Genomic DNA, 14,283 nt, shown 5'->3' with positions numbered 1-14,283 from the left:
TGAGTTCAAATCCTGACCAAACACTTGACACTTACTAGCTGTGTGACCCTGGGCAAGTCACTTAACCCCAATTTCCAAAAAAAAAAAAATCACAGGTCAAATCCCTATCCCTGTCCCACACAGCTAGTGAGCAGCAGGTCAAAGATTTGAAACTGAGGCCCTCTTATACCAAAGCAAATCCTCTCTCTGCCACTCTAGATCCTTTTGGTTAGAATCCTAGATCTGATACCTCCTTAGCTGTCTAATATTTTTCAAGTTGGTTCACCTTTCTATGCCTCAGTTTTCTCCTTCTGAAATAAGGATAATCATCATTACTCATGGCTACACAGCTACTTAAGTGCCAGAGGCCAAACCTGGGACCAATGCATCATCTTAACTTCAAGTCTAAGGCTTGGTGTTAATCCTCAGTGCTCTGCTTTGCACTGAGGGGACTTGGGAATGGCATCCTTGCCTACCTAAGGTATGTGTAATTAAGTGGCACTTGATCATATGGAGCAGACTGACCATTGAAATCCAGTTCTTTGAATGGCCATGTCCTAGAGAGGGTAATGGCCAAAGACCCATCTGTAGATCTACCTTCGCCCTTGTTGAAGATGCAACAATGAGCACATTTGGGAGTTGTGTATTGGATGGAGACCGTTGGTCAAAAAATCAATGAAATAATCACTTCAAAATGTTGACCAAGTCTCCTAGAGAATGAAGCATAAGTCTTGGGTGAGTCAAAAGCACTTGTAAAAATATAGTCACACTTCCATTTGCTGAGGTTCTTATACAAGGCAGAAAACCATCTATTGACAAAGAAGCCAGGAGAACAAAAGTCTAAATAGAGGGACAACATATGCATCTATTAATTGTTCTCTCATGATGACATTGGCTAAAGTTTACTGCATCATGTGGCTTAAGTGTTATAATAAGCAGCGGTGTTTGCTTGGTTCCCCCCACCTTCCTACCCTCTTGGCAATATAGTGAATCCAATAAGGTTGTAAAATATTCCTTCCTATATTTTGAGTTCCACAAAGTCAGGGACTCACATTTTAACTAAACTTTACATTCACTCTAACAACAACAACTGTGCTCTACACACAGTAGGCACTTAATAAATGTAGAATGCTCCTATATTAACAAATTAATGCCTTCTTGGGAGATGGGAGTTGGTGGGGTCTGTAGATAGGTCATTGGGAGCAATTCAAACTTAGCAACCAGTAGGGGCTGTAGTCTACCAATATGGTGAATTCCAAAATAAGAAATATTTTAAATCTCTCAACTTACAATCGTCAACTTTCTTCTTAGAGATGAAATACCATGCTGAAGCATCACAGTTCTGGCCATTTGTTTCAGCTGGGTCTTTCTGAGGCTTTTTCTTAGGCTGGGATGGACTTTTAGGAACAGCATCAACACCAGGAACAGGAGGTAATAATGCTGGTAGGCTTTGTGAAGTTCTGGGAAGGCTTTGAAGATTTGTTGTAGATAGAGGTAGATCAAATTCAGGTGTTGGTAGATATGGCAAGAAATAATTTCTTGCAGGTGGCAACAGCTGGCCTGAAACACCTCCAGTATGGATGTATAGAAGGGCAAACAAGGCCCAGAACACTGACATCTTTGATCTTGATCCCTGCAAAAGACATTTCCTTTTTATGCTGATCAATCCTTCCCTGCTTAGAAACATTCAATGACTCCCTATTACCTACTAAAATAATGCCCTGACCCTCTGGCTGGCATCTAAACACCTCTGCAATCTAGCCCCAACCTACTTTTTTGGTCTTTTCATCCACTTAGTCTCCTCCTTACACTGTAGGCTCCAGGCAAACTGGACCTCTAGTCACTTCCTGAAAATACTCCATACTTTCTCCTTCTCTGTACATTTTTACTGCTTCTATTCTTTGTGCCTAGTCTGCTCTTCCCACTTCCTTCCCTTGTGCCCCACTGAAACCTTCTTATCCTTCAAGCATGGTGTAGTGAAAAGGGTGATATACTTGGGGTCAGAAGACCTGAGTTCAAATCCTAGTTCTGACACTTAATACTTGTCCTGCCTTGGGAAATCATTTAGCCTCTCTGGACCTCAGATACCTCATCTCTAAAATGAAAGGATTGGATCAGATGACTTCTAAAATCCCTTCAAGCTCTAATGATTCTAAGGCCTAGCTCAAATGCTACCTATTGCATGAAAATTTCTCTGGTTCTTTCAGTTAGTAATTACCTTTTTCTTCTCAGGAATAGTTAAGTGGTACAATGGACAGAGCAGTAGACCTGGAGGTTAGGAGACCTGAGTTCAAATCCGGCCTCAGACACTTACTAGACATATGACCATAGACAAACCAGTTAATATCTGTCTGCGTCAATTTCCTCATCTGTAAAATGAGGATAATAATAGCACCCATTGAAGATAAAATGAGATAACATCTGTAAAGCACTTTGCAAACTTTCAGGTAATAGGTTCTAGTTATTATTATTATTATTAGATTGCAAAATACTTTGTTTGCCTCTGGATTTTTATTCGTTTACCACATCTTGTTTCATCTCATAGCTTGAGAGGAAATCCCCTAGAGGTCAGTGGGGTATGGGTTAGAGGTCAGAAAGGGAACTTGTCTTGTTGGCTTTTTCCTAGGCAGGAAGGTCAGTAGAGTAAGATGGGCTGGGCCCACATTGAGGAGCATATCCTATTCTGCCAGCTGGCCAGGCAGCTGTCATCTCAGAGATGCCAATTCTTGCTCTAAACGGAGATTGTGTCTAGCCAAAGCCATTTTCCAGACATTCTTTCTTGGGGAGAATTTGGTCTCAGTCCTTGTGATTTGAGGGATTCTGAGGCTAGAAATATGGGAGCTGGAAGGAACCTTAATACATAGATGATTGAACATTAGAGGTAAAAATAACTTTACAACAAAGAACTTGGAAGTCAGAACTGGAAAGGACCTTGGAATGTAGAACAGAGAAGATCAGATTTGGAAGTGATTCCAGAACAGTGTTAGAACTTAAAAGAATACTAAGACTTAGGAGAATATCAAAAGAGGAAGGTAGAAGATAGAATACAGGATGTCAGAACTGAAGAAGATCTTAAAACAGACTGCCAGAACCGGGCAGAATAGTAACATCACAGCTGGGAGGGATCTTAGACCATAGAATGTTGGCCTGAGAGGGAACCTTCCAGTGCCTCACACAATGATAGTCATTCGTGAAATACTTGTTAAAATTAACGATTAAAAACAAGATGTCAGTGTTAGAATTTATGTCATCTAGTCCAGCCCCTTCATTTTACAATTCAGAAATCTGAGTTGCAAAACACAGACATGATTTGTGCAAGACCATACAGACAGATTAGTGGTGGAGCTGTGTGTGATTGGAACCCTGATCCTCTGACTCACAATGCAATTCTCCCTTTACTTTGCTATGCAGGGTATAAGGACCTAGGGTGGCAGCCATATAACTCAAAGACAGTCATTAAAAAAAAAAAGTGACAAATTCAAACCCTTGGGTGATTATGTCTATTCAGGACCAAACAAGCAGTCTGACTAATTTGTTTACAGATTTGATGTTTAATGATATTGGGCTAATTTGACCAACTATTTGATTATTGTGTGTCTTGGCCCTGACACCAACTTGCTGTGTAATCTAAGATGAACCATTTCCCAACTCTGGGCCTAGTTTCCCCTTTTGTAAATAAAGGGATTTTGGCCATATGATATCTAAGGTCCTTTCCAACTCTGATGTGCATAGTGCAGTAGTATGTATTGGGAGAGAAGAATACAGCTTGAATTGTGGATCTGCCATTTACTACTGGTGTGACCTTGAGAGTATAACTCACCTAATCTTAGGGCTTCAGGTCCTAAGTGAGGGGTTTGGACTATACGACCTTTACAATATTTATCTTATGACCTCAGAATTCTAATATTTGATGAAATAGAAGTGTTTTAAGGTTCAGAATCCTAAAAAATGTCAGTTCAGAAGAAGAAAAATCAGAGAAGCAAGTGTATTGAACTATAAATAGCACTGATTTAGGAGTCAGGAAAACCCTAACCATTTACAAGAGAGGCGCTATGGTGTAGTGGGTAAAAAGTTGACCTTGAAGTCAGGTAGACATGGTAAGATCAAGTCTTGCTTCTAACACATAATGGTTGGGTGACCCTAGACAATTCACCTATACCCTAGGTGCTCTAGAAAATTCTCTAAAATTGTGAATTGTAGAGTAAGTCCTGACCTGACATTGGTTAGAGGAAGATTCCTCACCTGAAAATTCTCTGAAACAATAAAATTTGATCCCTACCCTTATCTTATGCTTACTAGTTGGGTGATCTTTTAGCAAGTTATTTCCCACTGTCTGAGGCCTCACTTTTCTTACCTAAAATGAAGGTGTGGGAAGTGTCACCAAGAAGCTCTGGGATCTTGTGATTTATGAAGTCCCAATTTTTGCTGTGACAGGTACATCCAGTGGTTAGATTCGCAGGGGTGGGGAATCTGCAGCCTCGAGGCCACATGTGGTCCTCTAGGTTCTCAAGTGCGGCCCTTTGATTGAATCCAAACTTCACAGAACAAATTTCTTTAATAAAAGAATTTGTTCTGTAAAACTTCAATTCAGTCAAAAGGCTGCACCCAAAGACCCAGAAGGCCTTGAGGCTACAGGTTCCCCACCTCTGGTTAGGGCATCATGCTGACCAGAAAGGGGTCACACTATATTCTGAACTGCAGAAGATGTGTAAATATTCTGTGCCCACCAATCATGATGAGGTAAGTGTGGATGGTTCAATGTAGCCTAATTCTACTAGGGAGAACATAACTTGTTTGACTGACAGGGAACCATCTTTATATGTGAAAATTGGCTTCATATTGTTGGTCTCTTGATCCATTTTTTTTCTTCTCTGGTTCCATCACCATAGCAATGATGCTTCTAGGCCTGAATTCTTTGAGAATCTCAAGCTTCACCTTTGCACTAGCTTTTGTGTCTGATTATGTAGCTAGGTGGTGCAGTAGATAGAGTGCTGGACCTGAAGTCAAGAAGACTCCTCTTCCTGAGTTCAAAGCTGTGTGACCCAAAACTTAACCCTGTTTGCCTCAGTTTCCTCATCTGTAAAATGAGCTGAAGAAGGAAATGGCAAACCATTCCAGTATCTTTGCCAAGAAAGCACCAAATGGGATCATGAAGAGTTGGACACGACTGAACAATAACGCCAAAAATGTCTTCATTTTGCTCCTGAAAACATTATTTGAAAAGGCAGTTGAATGGAAAGATCCCTGGAATCAAGAGATATGGGTTCTAATTCTGACTCTGCTGTTGAGGGAAAGGAAGGGACTATGGGCAAGTCACTCCCTCTTTCTAAGCCTGTTTCCTCACCTACAAAGTTAAGAATGTTGGATCTGATGTTCTCTTAAGTCCCTTCTAATTCTAAGTTTCTATGCTCCATTTTCTAAAGCCCCTTCCTATGCTGACATTCTATTTCCAAGACTGTGCAAAAAAAAAAAAAAGGGTTTTGAAACCCATTAACTTAAAAACCAAGCAGTCCACAGTCACAAGATAACAGAGTAGTAATAACCCAAGCCCACTGGGTTTGAGTCCCAGCTTTGACACCTCCTAGCTGTGTGATTCTGGACAAGTCCCTTCTCCTTGCCAGGTTCTAGTCTCCTTGACTACAAGAGGGACTGATAATGTCCATATTACCATCCTCTCAGGGTTGTTGTATGTTACAAAGTGCTAGAGAGATATGAGAGCTTATCAAGACAACACAAAATAACAACCCATTACTCAAGACTACACAAAATAACCAATGAGGATCTTTTTCATAGATATTTTATGCCCCTGGCACTCCCTGTTTTTGTATTCTTGCTTCCCGCTCGCCAGCTAAAGAATTCTTACCTTGCTCAGTTGGGAAGAGATTCTTTAGAAGTGACTTTTCCCCTCTCTCTGCTGAGCTGTTGGTAGGGAAGGGGCAACCCCAATTTATACTCTGCAGCTACCCTGGAGAAGGGTGGAGAAGACAAAGAAGGAAGCACAAGCCAACTATCCTGATAAGGGATGGCAAGAGAGGCGGGTCTGAGACCTCCAGTCCAACATCAACAATCCGCAATGATGTAACCTTTGGCCACATGGCTTCCAAAAAGATGCCACATCCTCCAGCATGAGGGCGTGAGATGGTGCTCCTGCTGTCATCCACCATAGAGAGAGCCACGTAGCTCTCCCAAGCCTTCAGATGATTTGGCATCTGATGGAAGAAAAGACTTGAGCGAATATCAGAAAGCATAGCCTTGCAGAAGCTGGTTTTGCCCCCAAAAGGCTATGCTGAGAGCCACTCTGCAGATCAATTCCACAGCTTTATAATGGAATCAGTTCAATCTCAAAGTATGCACTAAGTGTTCACTTTATATCTAACATTCTACAAGTTTCTGTAAATCAATAAGGAAAAGTTGAGAGTCTAGTTACTACCCAGGGAAGACAAGCTAGGATGGGATTAGCACCCTGGTATGGGCCCAGAGGGCATCTTGGAGTTTGAGTATAAGGACACAACATGTAGGAGGGACCCCAAACAAACAGTTCCATTTGTGGTTGACCCAGAAGATGGAATTACACAAGGTTACCTGGGATTGAGTCCTTGCTCTGCCATTGACTTTCTATTTGACATTGGACAAGTCATTTTATTTTTCTAGTCATCAATTTCCTTATCTATAAAAGGACGACATTGAGTTAGATGGTTTCTAAGTCCATTCTAGTCCTAACCTTCTAAGATGCTGTGATCCTGAATGTTGATGAAGATGAGTTTAAATGTTAGAAGGGGGGGAAGAAAAATGGGGTATATAGGGTGAGATGCAAAGGGCCCAAGCAGTGGGCACTGCTAGGAAGGGAAGCACGCAGCATCCCATGGCAGGTGTTGACACCTGTCCTAGCTATGTGGGGTGATACCCACAAGGAAAATGGAGGGGCCCTTGAGGCAGGCCACCCACCTCAACATTTTCTTATGGTCTGACCTTGTATCTGATAGACAAAAAAAGAAAACATCATGCTAATTCAATCACCAATCAAAATCAGAGGATTGAGATTGAACTCTGCTCTTTGGAAGCTTTACTGTCTGTATTGGTCCTTTGTTTAGAGGGAATACCCATGGCCTCTTACCTTATAAGGCAGGGGCTTCCCAACTCTTTTTTGTGGCATGGGCCTCTCTGGCAGACTAGTAAAGCCTATGGACTCCTCAGAATCATGTTTTTAAATGCATTAAATAAAATACATAGGATTGCAAAGGAAAAGTTATTTGGAAATAGACTTATCAAAATATTAAAGAAACAGATTCTCAGACCCCTGGTTCAGACACCCAGCATCTAAGCTAAGGTGAGTTTTTCCTTAGCCTTGTCACTCAAGACAATATAGAAAGGCTTCACTGGGATTTTGCCACCACTTGGTGGCATTACTACAATTTCAATGATATAGAAGAAAGAATGTGTGACCTTTTCCTGGAAGACAGGGCTTAGGCCATTATATATGGCAAAAGGCAAAAGACAAGCCCTGATAGTTTGGGGCCTTATTTTTCTTGGAAATTGGAGAGGGATCTAAAGCTTGGGTCTTAGAAATCTATGATAAGTCAGAGTTTAGTTTCTTCTTGCCAACTGGCACAGTGACTGTAGGTAGGTCACAGGGCATGGAAAGGGCTGAGCCCAGCTTCCAAAGAAGAAAAGGGACGCCCTTCATGACTGGGGCTAATCCCCCTGCCCTTCTGTTCTTTGCCACTATTAAGCAGTAAGAGGGAAACAGGAATTCATTGAGCTAAAAGTCATTCTGGTACATGTCACCTAAAATTATGAAAGTCATATACAGGGCCTCATACACAAGGTGCTGCTTGTTCCTGATTGCTAAGTGATTTGACCTTTTGGACTCATGGCTGGGAGCCCTCTTTTAGGAAATTGTTGTCAAGCTCCATGAATGCCAGCCCTCAAGGTCATGGCTGCTGTACCTGATAGCAAAGCGAGGACAGGGATGAGGCTAGGCTTTTGATGGTGGACTTAGTAAAAATTCCACTCAGTGCCAGCTTTTCACCAGAGCTGATAATAGGGTGACACAAACCCATATATTTAGGACAGATAAATGCTTCAGAGTCATCAAAGTTCTTTCACATTCATGAGCTCACTGATCCTGACAGAGACCCCTGGGAGAGGGATTGGTCAGGACCCCACAGAATCATATATTATTAGAGCAATTCTTAAGACCTTGTCAGTCTGTCAGTCAGTCAGTCAGTCAACAAGCATTTATAAAGCACTTACCATGTACCAAACACTATGCCAAGTGTTGGAGATTCAAAGAAAGGCAAGGTCCCTGCCCTCAAGGAACTCACATTCTAAAGGGGGAGATAACATGCAAGCAACTACATGCTTAAAAGATATATACTCTCTAAATGGAAAGTAATCTCAGAGGAAAGGCACTAGCAGCAGTGGGAGGTGGCAGTGACTGAGGGAGTGAGGCAGGACAAGCTTCCTGCACACAGTAGGACTGGAGCTGAGTCTTGAAGGAGGCCAGAGAAACAAGTAGGTCGAGTCACGGAGAGAGAGCGTCCCAGGCATGGGGGAAAGCCAGTGCAAAAGCGCAGAGTCTCAAGATGGAGTGTTGTATTCAAGGAACTCCAAGGAGGCCAGTATAGCTAGACAGGAGAGTAGGTGGAGGGCAGTGAAGTGTAAGAAGGCCAGAAAGGTAGGAAGGAGTCAGGTTCTAAAAGGTTTTAAATGCCAAGATCATTTTATATTGGATCATGAAGGTAATAGGGAACCCCTGGACTTTATTGAGTTAGGGGTGGGAGCGACATGGGCAGAACTGAACTTTAGCAGAATCGCATTGGCAGCTGAGTGAAAAATGGATTGGAGTGAGGAGAGACTTGAGGTTGGAACACCAACCAGAAGGCTATTGCAATGAGGCAATTAGCATCTACACCAGTGTTGGCAGTGTTGAGTTGAGAGAAGGGGCAGGGGGAGGTTATATTTTCAGAGATGATATGAAGGCAGAAATGATAGTATTTAATAAGAGGTTTGATACCTGTGGTGAGTATAAGTAAGGATGACCCTATGATGTCATCCTTGGGGATTGCTGGTGCTATTAACACTAATAGGGAAATGAGAAGAGGGGAGGACCTGATGGGGAAAGAAAACGAGTTCTCTTTTGGACAGGTTGAGTTTGAGGTGCCTATAAGACATCTAGCTCTAGATGCCCAAAAAGTGGTTGACGACATAGATAGACATATAGACATAGAGATAGATAGATAGATAATAGTTAGATAGATAGATCTGACAATCATCTCCATAGAGATGATAATTAAACCCATGGGAGTCAATGAAATCACCACATGAGAGAGTACTATTAGAGGGGAAGGTGAAGAGGGACCATAGTTAAGAGGCATGCCCTGGATGAAGATCTAGCAAAGGAGCCTGAGAAGAAACGATGATAAAGATAGGAGGAGAACATTAAAAATGTCAGAGCTGGAATGGAGTTTAGAGACCATCCTTTTCAATCCACTCATTTTGCAGAGGGGGAAAATGAGGCTCAGAGAGAGGTAGGGACTTGCACCTGGTCATCAAAAAAAAAAGTCACTAACAGTTGTGAGCCAGGATCTCTGCATCTCTGAGCTAGTCTCTTACCCTGCTATAGCCTGCCTCCTGTTACATGTAAGAGGGTTATCCAACAAGTAAATTAGCAACATGGTTTTAACAAGTTGATTTAATAACAATATAACTAAAAAGCATTTGAACAAAAACTTGCCACATTTCACCTCAGCTCCAAACACACCTGTCCTGTCCAAGGACCTAGGAAAGGGTCCCCAGTTAGATTTGACTTGTCTCTCCTATAGCAGCAACCCTACTATATCCCTTTCTTATAGACATGCCAGCAGCTGGCTGTGACTTTGTCCATTGAAAATATTCCCTCCAGGTGGAGCCAAGATGGCAGAGGGAAAGCAGTGACTTGCTTGAACTCTCCCCCCAAACCCCTCCAAATACCTATAAAAAATGGCTCTAAACAAATTCTAAAGCAGCAGAACCCACAAAAAGACAGAGTGAAACAAATTTCCAGCCAAAGACAGCCTGGATGTTTGATCAGAAAGGTATATCACACCAGGTGGGGAGAGGAGCGCAGTGTGGTGTGGGCACTCAGGCCGCAGCGATCCTGGAGCAGGCCTCAGAAGACTGAATCACAGGCAGCTGTGGCAGTTTCCAGACTTCTCAACCCATGAATGCCAAACACAACTTAGAAGGTCAGTAGGAAAAGTCTGTGACTGTGGTGAGAGAAGGAGCTAGGTCTCAGCCACCCCAGGGGCCGGGGCTGTTTCCTGAGCTTCCTGCCCACAGCCTGAGGGTGAATCAAGTCGCTGATCAGAGGGGTTTTGCAGGGATATCTTTGCCAGTGCTGAGGCAGGAATCTCTTGCTTTACTGGTGCTTGGATCTGGGTCACAGTTCTGAGGGGCGGTCCTGGGGCGAGAAGGAGCACTGGGGTGGTGGAGCTTGTGGTGGTGGTGGAGAGGAAACACCTCGCCCCTTACCATAGCACCTTGGAAGAAGTGAAAATTTTCAGGTCCCTAGAAGTATCCCTGAAAACAGCTGCACAAACCCCTGAAGCTTGGTACAGTACATTCTCCACATTGGAAGCAGACTTTTACCTTAACAAAGAGTTTAAAACTCAAGTAATTGGCCAGGATCATGAGTAAGCAGTGCAAAAAGAGTCAGACTATATTATCTTACTTTGATGACAAAGAAGATCAAAACATACAACCAGAAGAAGACAATGAAGACAAAGTTCCTACATCCAAAGCCTCCAAGAAGAATATGAATTAGTCCCAGGCCTTGGAAGAGCTCAAAAGGGATTTTGAGAAACAAGTAAGAGAAGCAGAGGAAAAACTGGGAAGAGAAATGAGAGTGATGCAAGAAAATCATGAAAAACAAGTCAACAGCTTGCTAAAGGATATCCAAAAAAATACTGAAGAAAATAACACCTTAAAAAATAGCCTAACCCAAATGGCAAAAGAGGTCCAAAAAGCCAATGAGGAGAAGAATGCCCTAAAAAACAAAATTGGCCAAATGGAAAAGGAAGTCCAAAAGATTACTGAAGAAAATACTTCCTTAAAAATTAGAATGGAGAAATTGGAAGCTAGTGACTTTATGAGAAATCAAGACACTGTAAAACAAATCCAAAAGAATGAAAAATTAGAAAACAATGTGAAATATCTCATTGGAAAAACAACTGACCTGCAAAATAGATCCAAGAGAGAGAATTTAAAAATTATTGGACTTTCTGAAAGCCATGGTCAAAAAAAGAGCCTAGACATCATCTTTCAAGAAAATATCCAGGAAAACTGCCCTGATATTTTAGAACCAGAGGGCAAAATAGAAATTGAAAGAATACACCCATCACCTCCTAAAAGAGATCCCCAAAGGAAAACTCCTAGGAATATTGTAGCCAAATTCCAGAGTTCCCAGGTCAAGGAGAAAATATTACAAGCAGCCAGAAAGAAACAATTCAAGTATTGTGGAAACACAATCAGGATAACACAATATTTAGCAGCTTCTACATTAAGGGACCTCAGGGCATGGAATATAATATTCTGGAGGGCAAAGAAGATAGGATTTCAATCAAGAATCACCTACCCAGCAAAACTGAGTATAATCCTGCAGGGGAAAAATGGTCATTCAATGAAATAGAGGACTTTCAAGCATTCTTGATGAAAAGACCAGAGCTGAATAGAAAATTTGATTTTCCAATGCAAGACTCAAGTGGAACATGAAGAGGTAAACAGGAAAGAGAAAATCATAAGAGACTTATTATGGTTGAACTGTTTACATTCCTGCATGGAAAGATGATATTTGTAACTCATGAGCCCTTTGTCAGTATTAGGGTAGTTAGGGGGAAAAATTATATGTATACGTATATAGATATGGATCAATAGATAGATAGAGGGCACAGGGTGAGTTGAAAATGAAGGGGTCATAACTGGAGAATAAAATTAAGGGGTGAGAGAGGATTATACTAGGAGAAGGAGAAAGGGAGAGGTAGAGTGGGGTAAATTATCTCACAAAAAACAGAAAAGAAAAAGCTCTTACAGTGGAGGGGAAATGGGGGAAGATGAGAGGGAATGAGTGAATTCTTATTCTCATAAAATTTGACTTAAGGAGGGAATAACATACACACTCAATTGGGTATGGAAATCTGTCTTACCCTACAGGAAAATGGGGGGGGGAAGGGGACAAGAGAGTAGGGGGATGATAGAGAGGAGGGCAGATTGGGAAAGGGGGTAATCAGAAGCAAATACTTCTGAGGAGGGTCAGGGCCAAAAGAAAGAATAGAATAAATGGGGAGGGGCGGGATAGGATTAAGGGAAATAGAGTTAGTTTTTCACAGCATGTCTACTATGGAAGTGTTTTGCATAACTGCACATATATAACCTATATTTAGTTGCTTGCCTTATCAATGAGGGTGGGTGGGGAGGGAGGAAGGGAGAAAATTTAGACCCCAAAGTTTTAAAAACACATGTTTAAAAAAACTGTTTTCACATACAACTGGGAAATAAGTACAGGAAATGGGGTACAGAAATCTACCCTGCCCTACAGGAAAATAGAAGGGGAAGGGGATAAGAGAAGGGGGGAGAGATAGAAGGGAAGGCAGGCTAGGGGAAGGGGTATTCAGAATGCATGCCATCTTGGGGTGGGGGGAGGGGTGAGATGGGGTGAAACTTTGGAACTCAAAATCTTGTGGAAGTAAATGTTGAAAACAAAAAAAATAAATAAAATCTCACCTCAAAAAAACCCTATAAAATATATTTTAAAAAATAAAATGAAAATAAAATAAAATAAAATATTCCCTCCATTAACCAATTCTTCTACTAATGACCTCTTCTGGGGCAGCTACGTGGCACAGTGGATAGAGGTGGCTCTGGAGTTAGAAGGACCTGAGTTCGAATCGGTCCTCAGACACTAACTAGCTCTGTGACCCTGGGCAAGTCACTTAACCCCATTGCTTAGCCAAAAAACAATAATAATAATAATAATAATAATAATATCCTCTTCTTGGTGTGGAGGTGATGCTGAATTTCTAAAGACTCCTTCAGGGAATCAAAAGTTTTTAATGATCTCTCTAAGCCCAGATAGGCTTTGTGTATAGGTCCGATGATAGACTGTGTATTGGTCATCTGAGGACCAGCCTCCTTATATCACCAGAAGCTCAGCCAGGGAATGAAGTTTTTGGCTGCAGGAGGGAATGTCAGAAAAATAATTCTGGATCAGGAGTCGAAGTGTCCAGGTTCAGAGTCTAGCTCTACCATTGACGACCTATATGATCTTCAGTGTGGTGCTATATCTCTCTATGCCTTAGTTTCCTCCCCTGTACTCTGAGATCCAGTGACACAGGCCTCCTTGCTGTTCCTTGTACAAGACACTTCATCTCCCTACTCTGCATTTTCTTTTTTTTTCCTTCATTTATTTTTAGTTTTCAACATTCACTTCCACAAAATTTTGAGTTCCAAATTTTCTCCCCATCTCATCCCTCCCCTCACTTCAAGATGGCATGCATTCTGTATACCCCTTCCCCTAATCTGCCTTCCTTTCTATATTCCCTTTCCCTTCTATTTTCCTGTAGGGCAGGAGAGATTTCTATACCCCATTTCCTGTATTTCTTATTTCCCAGTTGCATGTGAAAACATTTTTTTTTAACATGTGTTTTTAAAACTCTGGGTTCCAAATTTTCTCCCTTCCTCCCTCTCCACACACCCTCATTGAAAAGGCAAGCAACTTGATACAGGTTATACATATCTAGTCATGCAAAACACATCCATAGTAGTCATGTTGTGAAAAACTACTTGTGAAAAAACCTTCATCCTATCCCAACCCCCCCATTTATTTTATTCTCTCTTTTCACTCTGTCCCTCCTCAGAAGTGTTTGCTTCTGATTACCCTCTCCCCCAATAAGCCCTCCCCACTATCATCCCCCTGCTCTCTTGTCCCCTTCCCCCACTATTTTCCTGTAGGATGAGATAGATTTCCATACCCAATTGAGGGTGTATGTTATTCCTTCCTTAAGCTAAATCCAATGTGAATAAGATTCACTCATTCCTTCTTACCTTCCCCTATTTCCCCTCCACTGTAAAAGCCTTTTCTTGGCTATTTCATGTGAGATAATTTACCCCATTCTACTTCTCCCTTTCTCCTTCTCCCAGTATTATCCTCTCTCACCTCTTAATTTTATTCTTCAGATATCACTCCTTCATCTTCAACTCACCCTGTGCCCTCTAGCTATCTATCTATCTATCTATCTATCTATCTATCTATCTATCTATCTATCTATC

The sequence above is a fragment of the Vombatus ursinus genome, unplaced genomic scaffold, assembly GCF_900497805.2.
Source record: "Vombatus ursinus unplaced genomic scaffold, bare-nosed wombat genome assembly UNPS02014785.1, whole genome shotgun sequence".
In the NCBI taxonomy this organism is placed as follows: domain Eukaryota; kingdom Metazoa; phylum Chordata; class Mammalia; order Diprotodontia; family Vombatidae; genus Vombatus; species Vombatus ursinus.
This window is presented reverse-complemented; position numbering follows the sequence as displayed.